Source organism: Cupressus sempervirens, chromosome 7 (assembly GCF_028749045.1).
Source record: "Cupressus sempervirens isolate cs-2001-9-10 chromosome 7, ASM2874904v1, whole genome shotgun sequence".
Lineage (NCBI taxonomy): Eukaryota > Viridiplantae > Streptophyta > Pinopsida > Cupressales > Cupressaceae > Cupressus > Cupressus sempervirens.
Window position 1 is genome coordinate 169,185,070 of NC_143124.1, and position 21,873 is coordinate 169,206,942.

Sequence of the window (21,873 nt, forward strand, 5' to 3'; positions counted from 1 at the left end):
CCTCACTATTGAGACTACCTCTATATGTAGGTAGCTTACCACTAATATCTCCTTTTATTGACTTTAAGGCATCAACGAATGTCTTTTGATCTGCACCCAATTCTGTTGGTGGATCCTAGTGTTGTTCTTCTTCTTCATCTCCACTGGTACCTTCTTCCACCTCATTCTCCTTATCCTTGTTATTGGACTCCTTGAACTCCTTCAACTTCTCTTCTAGAAGTTCCTCCATCATCTTTTTGATGGCATCTGGAGTCATACTTTTTGGAGGCATGGTGTGAGCCTCAGCTTCAGCCTGTGATTCTTCTGCAGACATACACTTCCCAGCAAGATCTTGTCTCGCTCTGATACCAATATGATGAGGAGATAACAAGAACAAAGCCTATAATAGGCTCAATATTGGATGGAAAGAAGAAATAAAAAAAACTACAGGGAAACACCAAATATGAACAACACCTTACAGGTTACATGTGTTCATTCATGGCTAGCACATAGGGATGCTGCCTTACCAAACACATGTTTCTTCAAACTGTAGCCCATTCCTGCAAATGGCCATGAAGAAAGTAATGTGCATTCCTCCTACCCGCTCTCCACCACACTTAGGCCACTTCACATGGTGATTATGCGAGCAAGAGGCATTATTGCACAATTTAATTTCCAGAGATTCTAGTGTGAGTCTGGCTTCCTGCAATGATAACTTCTACAAAAGGAAAACAATGCTACTACTATTATTTTATTCAGAAAACAACAGCTATGATACACATCCCTAATCAATTTGCAGTGTGAATAAAATAAAACCAAAATCCAAGTAGCAACAAAGAATTACAATTTTATTTATTTCATCTGTTCATCTCAGTCCTTCTTCACACAGAAATGAAAAATCTCAAATCATACCCTCCCAAAAGATTTCGGAGAGAATTTATAAATGAAGCCAAACAGTTAAGAACTGGTTTTGGCAACCACCAGACCCGTAAAGGTTTTGTTTAAACCTTTACTAAAGTTCTAACAAAATATTAAATTGAGCCCTTAAATTAAACACCACCCCGAATGCAATGCAAATCCTAAAATTTAATAATAACAAAAAAACATTTAAACACCATCACAATTGCAAACCAAAAATTTATTCCTGTGCCTAGCACTTGCTCCTGCAGCACTACTCGAGAACTTCCATTTGTGCTTGAACCATCAAATATAGTGCAGGATTACAGATCTTGAAACAAGGAAAGATGTCGTGTCGCTTGGCTTCAAAATTGTTCATCAAACTGAAGTACATCGTTTCCTGTCTAGAAGAACTCTGTTTAAATGCTTGTGTTATCTGTTGGTTAATGCATGGCATGAGTCACATGTTATCTCTCTCTCCTGATAAATGCGATCAGAATACTGTATTAGGGAAAAATAATAATTAATCAAAGCTTAGAGCATTACACAATATCAATAAGAAGGTGTTAGAACAGTTTGTTCTGAAAGTTGTACTCTAAAGGTATTTGGAAACCGAGTTCAGATTTAACCAGATTGGAGAATTTCTCACAGAAGTACCGCCCGAGAATTTCTGGAATGATCAAATCTCAAATGGAGCAGCCAACGATGTGAAGTAGGCAAGGGAAACATTTATTACATGCTGGGTGCGCGCCTCACAATCAAATTGCAGCAATTTAGTGTTATGTAGCCCACTCTCGGTAATCAGACTCGGGTGAAAACGTAAGAGCTAGTTGGTTCAAAGCTGAAGAGTACATATATATTTGTGGACCCAATATATAGTGAGGACTGTATTTATATTATCTGTGGAGCTGTATTTAACATTATTACAGACAAAGGTTTGATGTAAAGTTGCACAACACAATATATATATGTGTGTGCGTGTGTACGCTTCGTGAAAGAGTTTGTCACATCAGAGGCACACTATCAAAGACTACAAAAATATTCAAAACCACCAGATGTTGCATATAGTAACATGAAGGCCTTGGAGTATTGAAATTGGTACGGGAATTCGCAAAGTAGATGTAGATTGCAGTGCTGGATACGTTGAGAACTTCAATGTCTAATAAAAGAAGAGGATTCACACACTATACACCTGGAATTCTGGAATCTTTTCATAATTGGACAAATGCAGCAAACACACATTCTACCAGAGAATTGAAATCAGTGATCTCTAATGCTCTAAGTCCGTTCATATTTGAAAACTCTGTTAGGTTTACAGATGAGATGGAAGCATTTCTTGTTTCAGGATTAGATATTACAACACACGATGGACAAGCTTTGAAAAGATCTGCAACTGGTAATATTTCAAGTTGCTTCTCAGGGGAAGAGTTCTCACGTAAAGATCCATCGGAGTCACATGTTTCATTTCTGTATGCTTTGAATGTAAAAAGGAATCTTCATGTTTTAAATTTAGGTAAAATTGTAAAAGATTCAGAACATTTTTATGATGAGAATCATATATGGACCGAGGGATAGACTGCTATAAGGGAATTTACTTCTACAAAAGGACAGGGTAGTGCAGAGTACAATATGGAAGTTTTGAGAAATCCTTCACAAAGGAATATGCCACTCTTTCGTATCACATCGGAGGATGGAAAAGAAATTGATGGACCCACTCCAACTGAATGTTGGAAGAAAATATATGTAAGTTGAGAGAAGTCAAAGTAAAAATCTAGTAATGGTCTGGAAGGTCCCCTAGAGGAAAGACCGACATATGAATCTGTCTCATATATCTTTGGTTTTTCAAATAAGCATATAGGTAGTTGTATCCAAGCTTTACCACATGCCCGGGCATGCTCAAAGTACATGAATTGGGATGATAAGCTTGTAGTGTAAACCAGTGAAGATACATTTCCAGCAAGCACACAGGTTATGAATCCTGCGAAAATGAGCAGGAACATAATGAGGAAAGAGCAGATATGTTTTAGTTGTCAACAAATTTGGTCACTTTGTCATACTTGTGGATGTAACGAGGAAGAAGAGTCGGCTCAAGAAGTGCAAACCAACATTGAGGAAGTTGGAGATTTGTTAGCCTAGCTTCAAAATGATAAAGGTCATGAGAGGAAGTCAGCTACGATTATCCTAGTATCCTAGCATAGGATTATCCTAGGATTATCGGGGTATTACATTTTGTTCAAGGGTAGACCCACCATCTTTAAAGGAGTACCTTGATTGTTTGTAAGAGCCTTGAGATAGTCAAGAGGATAGACTAGAAGGCATTACGTTCATCAAATAGCATATTTCAGTCTAAGGCCAATATGGCATAAGATAAACATGTTAATAACATTTATTATGGCTTCAATTTTACTGCAATTCATTTTGGATCCAAGCCTGGATTTGCAAACCGGTTCCTGTTGGATTTGCGTAAGGTTTGTATTTGACACTAACTTCATCTGGATTCGCAGACAGCAAATCTAGATGAATCCATGGGGTCAAATTTGTACCGTGTGCAAATCCATCACAAACCCGCATGAATCCATTACGAGTCCCCAAGGACATGTGGGCTAAACTTGAAATAAGTACACACAAATTCATATATATATATATTCACAAATCCTTACGAATCATAATACGAAAAATAAAATAGCACAAATCTACAAATCAGATTCATGAACCTGAATCTGACCTCAAACCAAAATCGACTGTGAAAAATCAACTATTGCAGTCACTGATTATTAATCTCTTATCACAAATGATTATTAAATTGCTGAAAATAAATTCCCAGCTAATATCAAAAGATAACGCAACTGCAACTTCACTTATAAAATACGGAAAGAAATGTGCAACACAATGAACACAATACTTTTGGACAAATTGTCCCTGGAAAAATCCCTAAGGGAAAACCAGTTCTATAGATGAGAAATTATATTAAACTTCAGCAAATCAAGAGATACAAAAATTATTTGCCTCTCACTGGTAGAACTCCAACAACCTCCTAATTTCTCCCACTAATATTCCTGACTGCTATCCCCACGCTAACACTGCGCCCTTGCTAACACTGCAAGACTGTTTGCTAACACTGCAGACGTTTTTCCAAACTTCATATTCTCCAAATGCACCCTGACCTCCTTTTATACTACTCCTATTGGTAAACTAACGGTCGAGATTGATTTACAATCGACGGTTTAGATTAAGACAACTCGATAGCCAACAATAGAATTGGTTGCAATGTGTCCAAAAGGGAATCACTAAAATTAGTAAATATCTATCCTTGCAACAACCATTTACTAATTCTCGGCAAGTGGACAAACACCTGTCCAAACTACCCATAACTAATGCTGCTATACATAGATAAGGACGAATAGCTATCCAAGCTACCCATAAATACTATTGCTATTTTCGGGTTAGAAATAACAGTTGTCCAACTAACAATAATTAACACTCCCTCTTAGCGAGGAAGCTATTCTACAGGACACCTAACTTATCTCTGAAGAAGATAAATTTTGTCTTCCCCAATGCCTTAGTCAGAATGTCTGCTACTTGCTCCTCTGTAGGTATGTATTGTAGCTGAACAACTCCATTCTGTTGTGGATTCTAAGGAACAATCTATTCTCTCTTGATTCCTTCTCTGGTGCAGAACTCCTGGAAAACATTTCCTTTGTACTCGCCTCCATTGTCTGACTGAAGAACCTTTATCTTCTTTCCTGTTGAGTTCTCCACAAGAGCCTTGAACTCTTGGAATCGACTGAAAACCTCATCCTTAGGCTTCAAGAAGTATATCTAGGTCTTTCTAGAGAAATCATCAATAAAAGTAACATAATACTCATATCCTCTAAGAGATTTTGTCGACATCGGTCCACAAACATCTGAATGTACTAGATCAAGAACACCCTTAGATCTGGTGTCACTCCTTGGAAAAGATGTTTTCCCAAACTTTCCCAACACACATCCCTTACATACATCATCATGCGCTGTGCTCACCTCTGGAACACCTGTCACCGTCTCACGAAGGAATTTAAGTGCTCCATGATGAATATGGCCCATCCTCCTATGCCATAGCTCTCCAAGATCTCTAAGATTACTGTTGCTCATAAGTGCCTTAGGAGTATCAAACTGCAATCTATAAAGGCGACCACTCCTAACTCCAATAGTTATGGGTGATTTCCAATCCTTGTGCTTAATCAACACATGTGTCCCTCTAAAGACTACATTATACACCCTATCTTGAAGAACAGATACAGAAATCAAATTCATACCTAAGCCTAGCACATATAACACATCATGAAGTGGAATTATCTTTCCATTCTCCTTCTGAAACTAAACAATCTCTTTCCCAACAGGGTTGAGTTTGGACAAGTTTCCTATAGAAATTTGGATGTTGGTGTCCTCCTCCTTGTAACTGGAGAAGTACTCTCTAACTCCTGTCATATGAAAGGACGCCCCACTATCTATATACCAAACACACTATGAAGTTGAGCTAACCATACAAGCTATGAGTGCAAACTCATCTTCCATTCTACTAGAGAGTTCTTTCGCACTTGTTGAAGCTGCCACCTACTTCTTACCCTTCTTCCTCTCTGGGCAATCACTGACATAGTGGCCAAACTCGTGACATCCAAAGCACTTGACCTTAGAAAGGTCCTTCTTCTTCTCACTTTATGAATTTGATCCTTTGCTAGATCCCTTCTTTGCTTTCCCTTTACCAGCTAGGGCAATGTTCTCTTGTTCCACCTCATTTTTTTGACTCTTGTTGGCCCGATTGACAAGATTTAGTCTAAACTCCTCCTGAGTGAAATTAGTCCATAGTCGATCCCAACTCGATAAAGTATCTCGTCCACTGACAACTTCAACAAAGACACTCCATTGTTTAGTAAACTCATTTAGGGCTATTCTCACTAGGACTATCTCCAACAGCTGCTAACTCATCCTTGACAAGTCTGAGCCTGGTGAGGTAACTTGTGACGTCTTCTCCCTGATTCATTCGGGTATTCTTTAGCTTCTCTCTAAGAATTAGCTTCTTGTTGGTGGTAGCATTCTGGTATAGATTCAGAATGGCATCCCACATCTTCTTTGCTATATCTAGCTTTACGATATGTGGAATAATATGATTCTTGACACCATCACGAATAATCCTCCTCGCTTTGGCATCGTCCTTCCTATATGCTGCAAGTTGTGTTGCATCCATTAGTTCTGGTACAACACTAGTAGCATAATCCTTGATACCATTCTCTTTCAACAATAAAAAAATTCTGGCCTTCCAAACACCAAAATTTGAGGCACCATCCAATCTATCATGATCTCTTCAAAATTTCTTTCCTAGGGAAAACCTCTTCTACCCTTAACAATTCTTTGATACCATGTGAAAAATCAACTATTGCATTTATGGATTATTAATCTCCTATCATAAACGATTATTAAACTGCTTAAAATAAATTCCCAGCTAATATTGAAAAATAACACAACTGCAACTTCACTTATAAAATATGGAAAGAAATGCACAACACAATGAACACAATATTTTTGGGCAAATTGTCCCTAGAAAAACCCCTAAGGGAAAACCAGTTCTACATATGAGGAATTATATTAAACTTCAGCAAATCAAGAGATACAAAAATTTCTTGCCTCTCACTGGTAGAACTTCGACAACCTCCTAATTTCTCCTGCTTATATTCCCCATTGCTATCCCCACGCTAACACTGTGCCCTTGCTAACACTGCAAGACTGTTTGCTAACACTGCAAATGTTTTTCCAAACTTTATGTTCTCCAAATGCCCCCCTGACCTCCTTTTATACTACTCCTATTGGTAAACCAATGGCCGAGATTGATTTACAATTGACGGTTGAGATTAAGACAACTCGACAGCCAACAATAGAATTGGCTGCAAGGTGTCCAAAAGGGAATCACTAAAATTAGTAAATAATTTTCCTTGCAACAACCATTTACTAATTCTCGGAAAGTGGACAAAAAATTGTCCAAACTACCCATAACTAATGCTGCTCTACATAGATAAGGACGAACAATTGTCCAAGCTACCCATAAATACTATTGCTATTTTCGGGTCAGAAATAACAGCTGTCCAACTAACAATAATTAACACTCCCTTTTAGCGAGGAAGCTATTTTGCAGGACACCTAACTTATCTCTGAAGAAGATAAATTTTGCCTTCCCCAATGCCTTAGTCAGAATGTCTACTACCTGCTCCTATATATGTATGTACTGTAGCTGAACAACTCCATTTTGTTGTGGATTGTAAGGAATAATCCATTCTCTCTTGATTCCTTCTCTGGTGCAAAACTCCTAGAAGACATTTCCTTTGTACTCGCCTCCATTGTCTGATCGAAGAACCTTTATCTTCTTTCCTGTCGAGTTCTCCACGAGAGCTTTGAACTCTTGGAATCGACTGAAAACCTCATCCTTAGTCTTCAAGAAGTATATCCAGGTCTTTCGAGAGAAATCATCAATAAAAGTAACATAATACTCATATCCTCTAAGAGATTTTGTCGACATTGATCCACAAACATCTGAATGTACTAGATCAAGAACACCCTTAGATCTAGTGTCACTCCTTGGAAAAGATGTTTTCGCAAACTTCTCCAACACACATCCCTTACATAGATTGTCATGCTCTGTGCTCACCTCTGGAACACCTGTCACCGTCTCATAAAGAAATCTAAGTGCTCCATGATGAATATGGCCCATCCTCCTATGCCATAGCTCTCCAAGATCTCTAGGACTACTGTTGCTCATAAGTGCCTTAGGAGTATAAAACTGCAATCTATAAAGGTGACCACTCCTAACTCCAATAGTTATGGGTGATTTCCAATCCTTGTGCTTAATCAACACATGTGTCCCTCTAAAGAGTACATTATATCCCCTATCCTGAAGAACAGATACAGAAATCAAATTGACACCTAAGCTTGGCACATATAACACATCATGAAGTGGAATTATCTTTCCATTCTCCCTTTGAAACTGAATAGTCCCTTTCCCAATAGGGTTGAATTTGGACAAGTTTCCTATAGAAATCTAGATGTTGGTGTCCTCCTCCTTGTAATTGGAGAAGTATTCTCTAACTCCTATCATATGAAATGATGCCCCACTATCTATATACCAAACACACTGTGAGGTTGAGCTAACCATACAAGCTATGAGTGCAAACTCATCTTCCATTCTACTGGAGAGTTCTTCTGCACTTGCTAAAGCTGCCACCTGCTTCTTACCCTTCTTCCTCTCTGGGAAATCACTGGCATAGTGGCCAAACTCGTGACATCCAAAGCACTTGACCTTAGAAAGGTCCCTTTTCTTCTTCTCACTTTGTGACTTTGATCCTTTGCTAGATCGCTTCTTTGCTTTCCCTTTACCCACTAGGGCAACGTTCTCTTGTTCCACCTCATTTTTTTTACTCTTGTTGGCCCCATTAACAAGATTTAGTCTAAACTCCTCCTGAGTGAAATCAGTCCATAGTCAATCCCAACTCGGTTAAGTATCTCGTCCACTGACAACTTCAACAAATACACTCCATTGTTTAGTAAACCCATCTAGGGCTATTCTCACTAGCTTGTCATCATTAAGACTATCTCCAACAGCTACTAACTCATCCTTGACAAGTCTGAGCCTGGTGAGGTAACTTGTGATGTCTTCTCCCCGATTCATTCAGGTATTCTTTAGCTTTTCTCTAAGAATCAGCTTCCTGTTGGTGGTAGCATTCTGGTATAGATTCAGAATGGCATCCCACATCTTCTTCGTTGTATCTAGCTCTGCGATATGTGGAACAATATGATCCTTGACACCATCAAGGATAATCCTCCTTGCTTTGGCATCATCCTTCCTATATGCTGCAAGCTGTGTTGCATCCGTTGGTATAGGTAGAACACTGGTAGCATAATCCTTGATACCATTCTCTTCCAACAATAAAGAAATTTTGGACTTCCAGACTACAAAATTTGAGGCATCATCCAATCTATCCTGATCTCTCAAACCAGCTGAAGCCATCTGAAGGGTTTAAAGCAATAATAAATCTAAAGAGATCAAAATTTCTTTCCTAGGGCAAAACTCTTCTACCCTTAACAATGCTCTGATACCATGTGAAAAATCAACTATTGCAGTCACTGATTATTAATCTCCTATCACAAACGATTATTAAACTGCTGAAAATAAATTCTCAGCTAATATCGAAAAATAACACAACTGCAACTTCACTTATAAAATACAGAAAGAAATGTGCAACACAATGAACACAATATTTTTGGACAAATTGTCCCTGGAAAAACCCCTAAGGGAAAACCAGTTCTATAGATGAGGAATTATATTAAACTTCAGCAAATCAAGAGATACAAAAATTTCTTGCCTCTCACTGGCAGAACTTCGACAACCTCCTAATTTCTCCCGCTGATATTCCCCACTGCTATCCCCACGCTAACACTGCGCCCTTGCTAACACTACAAGACTGTTTGCTAACACTGCAAACATTTTTCCAAACTTCATGTTCTCCAAATGCCCCCCTGACCTCCTTTTATACTACTCTTGTTGATAAACCAACGGTCGAGATTGATTTACAATCGACAGTTGAGATTAAGACAACTCGACAGCCAACAATAGAATTGGTTGCAAGGTGTCCAAAAGGGAATCACTAAAATTAGTAAATAATTATCCTTGCAACAACCATTTACTAATTCTCGGCAAGTGGACAAACAGCTGTCCAAACTACCCATAACTAATGCTGCTATACATAGATAAGGACGAACAGCTGTCCAAGCTACCCATAAATACTATTGCTATTTTTGGGTCAGAAATAACAGCTGTCCAACTAACAATAATTAACATCGACAACAAAGGAAATATTACATCACAAAAACAAATCATTAGAGTCTTTTAGCAAGAATATTAATTTTTGAAAACTCAATTGATCAATAACATATAACTGTATTATCAACCTATGACTCAACTACTCCATGAATGCATCATCTTAATCTTCAAGAATAATAAAATACTCCAACTGGTCGAACGAACACCTTAATTCTAAATAAGTTATACCCAAATCAGTAATACTAATCCAATCAATAATCATCATGACATAATCCCAATCCAATCAGTTGGTTAATCTATTCCACAAACCATATACTTGCAAACATATTCCATACCTTGATTCTTACTATTTCTGAGTTCTTACCCCAAGTAACATCCTATTGTGTTTATTTCAAAGGAATCTATGGTCCTTCCTTACATACATCAATCTGTCATTTAATTTTGATCATATCCCTATTCAACCTATCACACATCGTAGCTTTCAAGAAACCATCAGACCACCCTCAAGCAACCATTACACCACCCTTAGGCCTCATTTATCTATAAGGAACATCTTCATACACTTAAGATCATTAGCCATTAAATTCATGGTCATGTAATAGGTAGTACCTATAATTCATGGCATGACCTTCATTTCCTAAACATCATTACTTTCCATTTACAAATAGGGTCACCAACTAATCAGACTTCCATAAGACATGAGGGAAGTCATTAGCTCTTCAATGTAGTATCTTTCAATTGTATTTGATGATTTCAATCCCTCAAAGAACAAATATTTCATCTTGGGATTGTGTATCACTTCTTGGATAGTTACAAACAGTAATCCTTAATCAATCATGATGACTAACTTCAGTAGGTCACAATATATGTTTTCCAAACATTGAGCAGTTTCCATGAAACAAAAATTAATTATGTCCATGGAAAAAATTTGAAGCAAATGATTTTCCTTTAATATCAATGAATAGTCTCAAATTGTTACTCCAATGAGATTAATCTCACTATAAAATTTTCTTTCCTTGTACATATCATCTACATGTGCACTATCTACTAGATTACGCTTAGAGCTAATCATTTCCATGCATCCTGTATTTATTAGGAAACCATGAAAGGAAAGGAATAACACGGACAAGGTATTATATACACTATTATGATAATATGTATGCTCAATTTAAAGGTTTTCTAGCTATACTTTGGATATTTCATTTAGAAGCTTGGAACTACATCTCTACTATGCCTTTATCTTACATACTTAATGTCAAACTGTGACAAAAAGAATTAAAATATTTCATTAAACAACAAAAAGATTATCCTAGTTTCACATAACAGTCAGATGATGCTAGCTACTTTTCTATCAGTAGAGGCATTATGATTACTATTTTTCTATTCTGTTTGGATTGCTAGCTACTTGACATAATTTGCGTCGATGTTTTTGGAAATCTTCTGCAGTCAATTTTGGATTGGGGTTTTATTGTTTGCATGGCAGGGCCTGGGATTTCTTCTTCGTTGGTGAGAACAGATGGTTCTTCTCCAACTATGCATGCAATGCGATCTGAAACATTTTATTCAAGGGAGAGCTCCAAGTTGAAAAAAGTTAATGGTTGTTTTCCGTGTAGCCATGATCGCCCTATTCTGGTTATTCCTCCAATGGCTGTAATGGAGGACATTGATTATTGGACCAAGCATGCTTTGATATGCAAATTTCTTGGAATTTGGATTTCCCTATCCGCTCTTGAGGCATGGATCCGCCGCTCATGGCAAGTGAAAGGTGATATGGAGATTATGTTGGCAGGGAATAGTTATTTTTTTTGTTGTATTCTTTTGCATGTCTGATTGGGATCGTGTTTTTGAAGGAGGCCCTTTTTTCTACAACCATGTGGGGTTATTTGTCAAACCTTGGCATTCAGGTTTTAATTCTGCTGAGGATCTCCCTTCAACAGTGACAGTTTGGGTTTGCTTGCCTCGTCTTCCCTTGGAATTTTGGCATGAAGACATCCTTCGACAAATTGCTACTTCGTTGGGGAAGCCGGCTGCGATCGCACATCAATCCCTCGATAAAAAGGTTATTTCTTATGCTAGAATTTGTGTTGAAATTAATTTGAATAACCCATTACCAGATTCTTTGGAAATTTGTATGGGGGATTTTTCTTGGGTGCAATAGTTAGATTATGAATCTCTCCCTTTTCGTTGCCGAATTTGTCATGAATATGGTCATTTACTGCGTCAGTGCCCCCGTAACTCAAGTTTCAAAGGAGTGGATGGTTCTACAGCTGGCAATACTGGTGGTTTGGCAGATACTATAGGGAAAGGACAATCTCAAATGGCTAATACTACCAAGGGGATGAATTCGCAAGATGCTTCAGGTAAGGGTAAGCCTCAAATGCAGGATAAGGATGGATTTACCCCTGTTCGCCCTCGTGCTAAGGGCCGTGGTCAAAAGAGGCCTTTGAAAGAAAGATTATCTGATTCAGGTTTTAACTACTTTGAGGTGTTGGATAGTATGGTTCTAGAGGAGGGTATTCCTCCTCCTATCTCTTCTGATCCAGTTTGCCCAGATGAGAGATCTGTTCCTAATGATGCTTGTGGGGCATCCCAAGTTGTAGTATATCAAAACTGTGAGGGCCCTGTAGCTCCTGTGACAGAGGCTCTGGTAACTCCTGCAGTGTTGGAGGATAATGATGTTGTTTTAGCTGACTTGGTTAAGGATGTGCTACCATCAGGTAAGGGCAAGGGTTCTCCTCTCCCCTTGGGGTTGATGTCTCGACCCTTTAAGTGGGCTTCTTCTACTCCTCTAAGGAGTGGGTGCAAAACAGACCAAGAGAAGATTAAACTCATAGGTGATATATTGATTGAGTTTGGTTTAGTGAAACCTTTGGATTCTCATTTTCCCAATTCCACCCAATGATGATTATTCTCTCATGGAATGTAAGGGGTTTGAATAGCATCCCTAGACAAAAGGCTATTCATAACTTGGTGGTTGATCATAACCCTAATGTTTTTTGTATCCAAGAGACTAAGCTCTCTGTGGAGTCTATGGTCCAACATGCCTCTAGTATTTGGTCTCATGGCCAATGCCAGTGTGTTGGGACAACAGGCAGTGCAGATGGTTTAGCTATATTTTGGGATCCTCAAAAAATTTCTCCTCTTGGTTGGATGTCTTCTCGCTCAGCTCTCTCTATGGTAGCTTCTGCTCTAGACTCAGGAGAGGTAATCATGGTTACTAATGTGTATGCACCTGTTGATCTTGTGGGAAAGGAGGAACTTTGGGAACATATTCAATATGTTAGAAATTGTCATCCTTATCATCCTTGGGTGTTAGCAAGGGACTTCAATTCAGTTTTAAGTCTGGAGGAGAAGCATGGTGGTTTGGCTAGATTGGGGCCTTCTTCTGCTCTTCTTTGGCAACAGATATCTCTTTTGCATCTCTCTGATGTTAAGCCTTGTAATGGTCTCTATACCTGGAATAATCGCAGGACTGGTGTTGCTACTATCTCAAAACGTCTGAATAGATTTATTGTTTCTTGCTTATGGGTTAGTGGCACCCTTACTATCTCTTCATAAATCCTTGATTGGAGGGGTTCAGATCATTGGCCAATCAAATTTTTTGCTATAGGGGCTTATGTTCTGAAGCATCCTCCTTTGAAATTCCAGTTGATGTGGCTTCGGGACTCCTCTCTTCATGATTGTGTTTTCTGTTGGTGGAAAGATGGTGCTCCTGCATATGGTACTACAATGTTCTCATTTTCTAAAAGGCTTCAATATGTTAAAAGGCAGCTTAAGATATGGAATAGGGATTGCTTTGGGAACCTTCACTTTATGAAAAGGCTTGCTCAAGAAGATCTTGATGTCATCACAAGGGAGATTAGAGATCAAGGTTTCTCAGAGGCTCTTGGCAAGGCTGAATCCCTTGCTTCTAGAGCTCTAGAAGAATGGGAACTTCGAGAGGAAATTTTTTGGAAGCAAAAGGCTAGAGTTGATTGGCTCCAGGAAGGTGATCGTAACACTGCCTTTTTTCATAAAATAGTGCAATCTCACAGGAATCAGAGCACTATCTCTTCTTTGGTTAATTCTCAAGGTACCCAACTGAATTCCTTGCCAGCTTTGTTCTAGGAGGCTTTTTGGTACTTCTCTACCCTCTTCTCTGAGGACTCTACTCCTGTTGATAATGAAGAAAATCTTATTTTGTCCTATATTCCTTTCCTTATCACTCAATAAATGAATGATTATCTCATGCGTCCTATTTCTTTGGAAGAGCTGGAGGAGGTAGTCTTTTGCATGCCTAAGGGGAAGGCTCCTAGTCTTGATGGCTTTCCAGTTGAATTCTTTCAGGAATTTTGGGACATCATTAATCATGATTTGTTGGCGATGGTTAAAGAATCCTATGCTAGCAAGCAGATGCTTCGAGCTTTGAACTCTACATTCTTGACTCTTATTCCTAAGAGAGAGGGTGCTAATCAATTGGAGTGATTTACACCAATTTCCTTATGTAATGTGGTTTACAAAGTTATTACTAAGTTGATTGCTGAGAGATTGAAAATGTGGCTTCCCATTATTATCTCAGAAGAATAACGTGGTTTTGTTGCTGGCAGACAAATTTTGGATGGGGTGGTTATTGCTACTAAGGCTATTCACTCTATGGCTACTTCAAGGGAGAGAACCATGTTTGTTAAGCTGGATATGGCTAAGGCTTACGATAGAGTTAAATCGAGCTTCCTAAGGAGTATTCTTCTTTCTTTTGGATTTAGCTCTGACTGGGTGAGTTGGATTATGAGTTGTGTTACTTCTGCCTCTTTTTCAGTTCTTATTAATGGTCAACCTTCTCAACTATTTGGTGCTTCTAGAGGCCTCTGCCAGCGTGACCCTCTCTCCCCATATCTATTCATCATCATGGCTGAAGGCTTGGGCAGATTCATTAAGCATCAGGTGTCCCAGAATTCTATTCAAGGATGGAGGTGGGGTAATGGCTTACCTTCTCTTTCCCATCTTCAATTTGTTGATGATTCTACTCTTGTTGGTCTTGCTAGGATCAAGGAAGCTGAAGCCTTTCGACATACTTTGGACATTTATCTGGCAGCTTCAGGCCAGAAAGTTAATGAGCACAAATCTTCCATTTACTTTTTTAACACTCTTGATTCTATTCAGCACAGGATTGTTGGTATCCTAAGGTTTCAGATAGGATCACTTCCTTTGAGTTATCTTGGCATCCCTATTACTGTTTCCAGGCAGCCACGTCTCTTCTGACAAAATTTGATTACCAAGCTTCAGGATAAGGTAAATCATTGGACTCATAGATGGCTTTCTATTGCTGACCGGGTTACTCTTCTTCAAGCTATTATCCAAGCTCTTCCTACTTATCGAAGCATGGTTCACGCTGCACCTATTTACTTTCTCAAGGAGTTTGATGCTCTTTCTCGACAATTCCTTTGGAGTGGTAATTTACGTAGTACTAAATGGAGCTTGGTTAATTGGGGAACTGTTTGTAGGCCTAAAAAGGAGGGTGGTCTTGGTCTTCGATCTGCTCTATTGAGTAGTCAAGCTTTGGCTGCTAAACTTTATTGTTGATGGTGCTCTGGACAACATCAACTTTGTGCTCGTATTATCACTCATAAATATTTTCATGGTGCTAATCCTTGCTCTGTTTCTGCACTTCCTCTTGAAGGTCGTGGCTCAATGGTTTGGCATACTTTGAAGACAGGTGCGATGTTGGTAAAGAGGGGTCTATTTTGGATATGTAAAGGAGGTTCTCAGGCTTTGTTTTGGTCTAATGCTTGGGATGGATTCCCTTCCATTTTATCCATATACCCTCATCTTCAGCCTCTTTGTGACTCTTTTCTTGCCGCTGGATGGGATAAAGTGGCTCATTACAAGACTCCTTATCAATTGGGACCTGTTGTTGGTTACAGATGGAAGCATTCTTCTGATTGGCCTCCTAGAGGTACAGACATGGATCGTCAGGAGCTTTCTCAAATTTTGGCCTCTAGAGAGTGTTCTTCTTTGCTTGGTCTAGATGTTTTGGCTTGGGGCGGTACCTTGTCTGGTAAATATCATGTCTCTGCTGGGTATCAGGAGATAACTAGACAATTATTTGGGGATGCTGAGGTCCCTTGGTGGAAGCAAGTTTGGAATTAAGTTTCTTGGTCCAAGTGCAATTTTTTCATGTGGCTAGTGGCTCACAACCGTTGTCTTACCTGGAATAATCTTTGTAAATGTGGATTTCAGGGCCCCTCTTATTGTGTTTTGTGTGGTAATGGAGAGGAGTCTATCTCCCATCTGTTCTTCCATTGCTCCTATTCTACTCAGATATGGCACCTTTGGTGGAGCGCTTGGGATTGCTCTTGTCGGCATGCTTCCTCTTTGCTTGAGTTTTGGGCCCGCTTGGGTACTACTCCCTCCAAGTCTTCTTTTCTCCATGTTGCTTGGATTGCTGGCCCATCTTTCATGCTTTGGCATATTTGGTTGGAGAGGAATCGTCGCATATTTCAAGATGTTCGACTTGGTGTTTTGCATCTTTGGTGGAAAATATCACATTCTCTTCAGGAAACTATTCTTGTGAAGTGTGAGCTTGATGGGGTATGGATCCGGTTGATCTTGCTATCTGTAATCGCCTCAATTTTCATCTGCAGGATGGAGCTGCAGCTCATAGGTTTCCTTCTATGTCCAGGCAGCTTCACCATCAGAGGAAGGGTCGGGTTGACCGGGATGGGCACTGGACTCCTCCTCCCTATGGAGTTCTGAAAATTAACACTGATGGTTCTTCCCGTGGGAATCCTGGTCCGGCTGGTATTGGCAGAGTGGCTCGTTGTAGTTCTGGGGATGTTAAATTTTTCTTCTCAGTTCATAAGGGTGATTATACTAACAATCTCATGGAAGCTCAGGCTATTTTATATGCTGTGGAACAGTGTTGCTTGCGGGGATGGAGTAAGATTATCTGTGAGTCTGATTCCCAGGTGGTGGTGAACATGCTTTCTTCGCAAGAGCTTGAGGATGTTAGTTGGAAGCTAGCCACTGTTGTTAAGCAGATTCTTTTCTTCTCTTCCTCTTTTCAGTTCATTAGGTTCACATATATTCCTTGTGAATGGAATAGAACTGCTGATTGTTTAGCCAAATGGGCATCTAGTCATGATCCGGGTTGGAATATTAGGGTAGGAGGCAACTGTCCTTTGAGATGGTGCAAGAATTTGATGATCTTGTTGCTCAGGATCGAGCTCCTTGTTGAGCTCTCCTTGTTGTATTTCTTTCTGTCTTAATAAATTTTTACCCCTCTTTTTGCAAACAGTAAGATAGCATACAATTTTGACATATATCTCTAAAGAATAAACTCCATTTTTTTCTCCAATAGAAATGTCCTCTGTTATCTCCATCCCATCCATTACGTCAAAGAAGAAGAAATTATTTAGCGGATCACCCTTGCAGGACATTTCGTTACTTCCTGCTCAAGGATGCCCCTAACAATGGCACAAACGGGAGGGAGTTATCTCTTTCTAGCATCAATAATTCTTTGCAAAAGAAGATCTGGTATTCAGGATTCGACAAACTCTTGTTCTTCATAGAGCTTTTTCTGCATCTTAAGTATAGATGTCATACCTATGGATATCTGATAACCAGGCTCTTGACCCTCAACTTGTTCAAATATTTCTACAACTCGCATAGTACAGTACAACTTTGATGTGTTTCTAGGAAGTATGCTTCAGCACACAGATGTAGCCTCCTCTAAGCTTGGAAAGGTAACTTCTAAAGGAGTATTTTCCATCTTTTTGTGATTATATGTGTGATTTTTTACATCAACAAATATTTATCCATAGGACCCTCGACAGTCAACTGAATAAAATGAAGCTCGTTGAGACGTCTTGCAACACAAATCATTCACTTCCATTTTAGTGGTAATTGATATGTGTCCGAGAACTACAACATAGAAGTTGTCTAGAAAATTAGGCTATCTCAACTTGATTGCCTTTCTATTGACTGAAATAATCTTGCACAAGTCTTGACACTCGACTGAATATTCTGTATTCAAACTGCAGTAGTATAGATACAATAGCCAAAATAACCAGAATAATATGGACAATTCAGTATTGAACAACAACAATTAAAAGTGATGGATTGCATTCTCCAAATACTCAAAATATCCAGCAGCATCGACAATGTGCATTGTATCATTTATAATCCTCATGATTATTTCCACTCCCAGGAAGATCACACAAGTGACTCCATGTCCTCTCTGCAAGTCCCAATTCCTAAGGAAGATACTCCTCCAGAAGCTCCTGAGCTTGTACAAGTTTGGTAGACTCAAAGAGTTTTAGGATAGAGGCAAAAGGGAAGATAATCACCATGCCCAACAGATATTCAAAAACCCACATATAGCAAATGGAAATATCTCCAGCATCACGATTATGCGTAGCCATTTGAATTTTTTCTAGTTCAAAGTTGTCTTCCCACAATACTCACCAATCTATAACATAAAATACTCTACACCCGACACATTATCTAGCTCCCAACCATGTACATGCTCTTCCATCCATGTCATCTCTAAAAAAGCACTTGTTCTCCTCCAATATGCACATTGATTCCATCAAATAACCAATAAATAACCAATAAACACCATGCCTGGAGTTAAGGAATCTACATAACTAGGGAAAATTTCCCTCCACATCCGATAATAATCTCTTTCAAGCACAATAAGTTAATGAAATTTCCAAGCATTAAATACAGGCAACCTATAAAATCTTCGAAGCCCTAGAAAATCGTCTTGAATGAAGACTTCAACGATTTCCCGAATCCAATAATTGATTCCAAATGAGAAACTTGAATGGTTTCTCCTAAAATCACAAGGGAATGTATCTTTCACCACCAAAATTGATCTTCTACAAGAGGATTTTTATCCTCCAAAGACTTAGATGAACTGACTTCAATATCTCAAAATTCAAGGTTTTCAATCAGAGAAAATAGAGTAATATTTTCCAACAAAAACAAGGACCATAGGATTGAAATCCCTTAAAGATTCCTGGAAACCTTCAGCAATTGATTTCCCCTTGTACTTTGAATCCTCCACATGCATCTGTCATCGGACTATCATCCATCAAGGTTAAACTACCAATGCCTTCCAAGACAATCTTTTTGCACATCTGTGCAACCACACCTGTAATTATAATAACTAAAACGTAATATTTGTTTAACCTTGTTTGTGAATCTACTCCCCAAATGCGGATTTGATGATCATAAACAACAGTTTCCTGGTCAGTCAACAACTCACCATCCACTTTGCACATAATTACCTGTCACTGCTAGAGATAGAGAAAGGAAAGCTAAGACAATTCTTTCAACACTTCATTAACTGTGGGGGACTAAGAAAGCGATACTTACCCCTCTACACCATCAATTCCTCCAAGCTTTGTAGCATGTAAATGATCTAGGACCCCCTTTGTCTATTTATCCCTAATATAAAATGATCTGGACCATGCACCAATAGTTTAAAGTTTCAGAAATCTCTACATTTTGTTTTTAGTTGGGTCGATGACTTAGATTAAACGTGCACACAATGGTATGCCCTGTTTCCTTAGGCAGGTCTCATATCCATCACATTCAAATGTTGGAAAGAAAAGAAGATATGAAATAGTTGCTTCTAAATATGTGTTACACGATGTTTCAGTTACCGTGTTTAAGATCAAATTCCAAATACCTTATAATCATAGCATACATCAGTTAACTGCAATCAGCTCAATATTAAAATAATCATGTGAGTACAAAATATTTTATTCTAGAATTCTAAAGTGAATAGAAGTTCTGTCAGTCATGCAGTCTTCCTGAACTTCATAAAATACTTAGATAAGGGTTTTTCTAAGGCTCCATATGAACATCTTTATGCATGTTAGTTTGATCGCATTGCATATTTGAGATGATTTTAACGAGTGATCATGCATCTCTTTTCAATTTTCTATATCTGGTTTGCTCTCTAAGCAATTTAATAACATTATACAATTTGGATTAATTATATAACCCAAAGCTTCGAAAGTAAGTCTCGGTTTTGGGACAGCTATAATTGCTTATTTTCAGAAAACCACAGTCATATCCCATTCATTTGTGTTTCATTGAGGAAGTATCGAAATTGATCATGAAATCTTTCTTTCTACTCGAAACAATTGCTCAGATATTTAGATCAGGAAAATTATGTTCTGCCAACTTTTTTAATCTGTTCCTGTGGTATGGGATTTATGTTGATGATTTTTGGGGAAGCATATGTGAACAAATGAAAATTCAGTGATATTATGATTAAACATTACATCTACTAATTAAGATTATATATACTCTTTCCTACCTCTAAAGCTCAAGCAGAATGGTTGGAACACAATTTTGCCCTAGGTTCAAGCTATGTATATGTTTTCCTTGGAGGGTTGATCAAGCATTATTTGGGACACTTAAATCTGACATAATGGTGTTAACTATTTTGTATTGTATAGAAGGGCTGGGTATAGCTATTGTAAATGATTTCAAGAGTATTTGAAGGATATCAAGCCATGGGACTGCAGTCACTTCCAGTTGCATCGATAAATAAAACTGGAAAGATTTATTGTAACTGTTCATATTTAAAGATACTTAAAATATACACCTCTACCCTAAAATAAAATTTCTTAACAGTTAAAACTGAAAGAACACAAATAATCGAAGAGTCGCCAAGATAATGTATCCCAAACTCCAGCACTAGAAAGGGAATGAATCCTTGTAAGGGGGCTGATAGGAACAAACTTCCAAAGCATTTAATTCGACAATATGATACGGAAGAGGACAAGTTTGATAGAAGAAGCAAGACAGTAAATACTACTTAACCTATGACATCCAACTTATGTACTATTCTGAATAACAGATAAACTTTTCATACTGTGACTTTAATAGACCTCTAACCAGTGGGCAGCATTTCCTGTAATAAACAGTCCTTGCAGCATCCACTTGGTGACTCCCATCCTAATTCTCCTTACGATCAGTTTAAATATTGAGGTGACCTTTAAGGCCCTAAATTTATGTAATTGAGGTAATTAGAACCATTTTAAGGTTTTCTGAGTCAAACTATGTTCATATGTTCAAATTATCAATGTTGCGCAATAGAGCCTATAAGGGCCACTTTGTTAGGGTTATGAGCTAAAACAAGGCTGAGTTGAAGTTTTTTTATATTATCATTATCAAGCATTTTCAATGTAAATGGAAAGCACCTAGGGTTAATAAGTTGTTGAGTTGACAATTTAATTAACTTTACAATATAAAAATCAGTATAGTAAATCAATTAAGAAGTTGTTAGAAATAGTCAAAAACCTATGCCAGTCAAATCCACATCAGCTTATGTTATAATCAGTATAGATTTTCTTGCTAAAAGGATATGGATGCTGTTCTCCAGAATAGGTCATAAAACTCTATAAAATCCACATCTCTTTGTGGACTAAGTCTTACAGCTCATGCAGCCATCCACTTGTCAAAAGCCTAGAATTTTCCTCTACTGATTTTATAGCTAGAGTCCTCTATTTATAGAGGTTATGTAATTGGTTGTTTGGTGCAGCAAGATTAATAAAATAATTTTTGTTATCTGCTGTCACCAATTTTCTTTCTCTTTTATATTTTTTTAATATGGTATCAGAGCTGTTAGATTTTTGGGCTGTGTTGTTGGGTCCTGCTGTTTATCATGCCAAGCGTTGTTGTGTCTTGATGTTATCAGAGCAAGGTTTAGACAAGTTCAGCTGGAGATTTATTTAGAAATTCAACTAGAAATATTGCTAGAGGGTTTTGTTGAAGGAAAATATATTGCTGGAAATGGTTTGTTTGTAGGGTTGATATTTTTTTTGGAGTGATATTTGGTTGAAGGGCTGTTATGCTGCTGGAATATTGCTAGATTTGTTTGAAGGCTGATTTTTTGCTAACATGGGTTCTTCAAATGAAGTTTTGCCTATCTTTGATGGAAGTGGTTTTGTAGATTGAAAGATTGCAATCAAGAATGCTCTAAGAGAGAAGGCTTTAAAGAGGTTAGTAAATAAAGAAATTGGGGAACCTCACCAAATTGATAGAGAAAAGGAGTTGTGGAAATGCAAGTTGGAGCAAGCTAGAGAAGATATGTTGTTGTCAAATGAAAAGAAAGGCTAATCATTGAAGTCAATGTCTGCAATATGAAGATCACA

General features: G+C 38.2%; 1 pseudogene; it reads right to left on the bottom strand.

The window, feature by feature from the left end:
* Positions 1–115: 115 nt before the first annotated feature.
* Positions 116–18,984, bottom strand: LOC149546057 (SUMO-activating enzyme subunit 1B-1 pseudogene; annotated as a pseudogene).
* Positions 18,985–21,873: the final 2,889 nt, after the last annotated feature.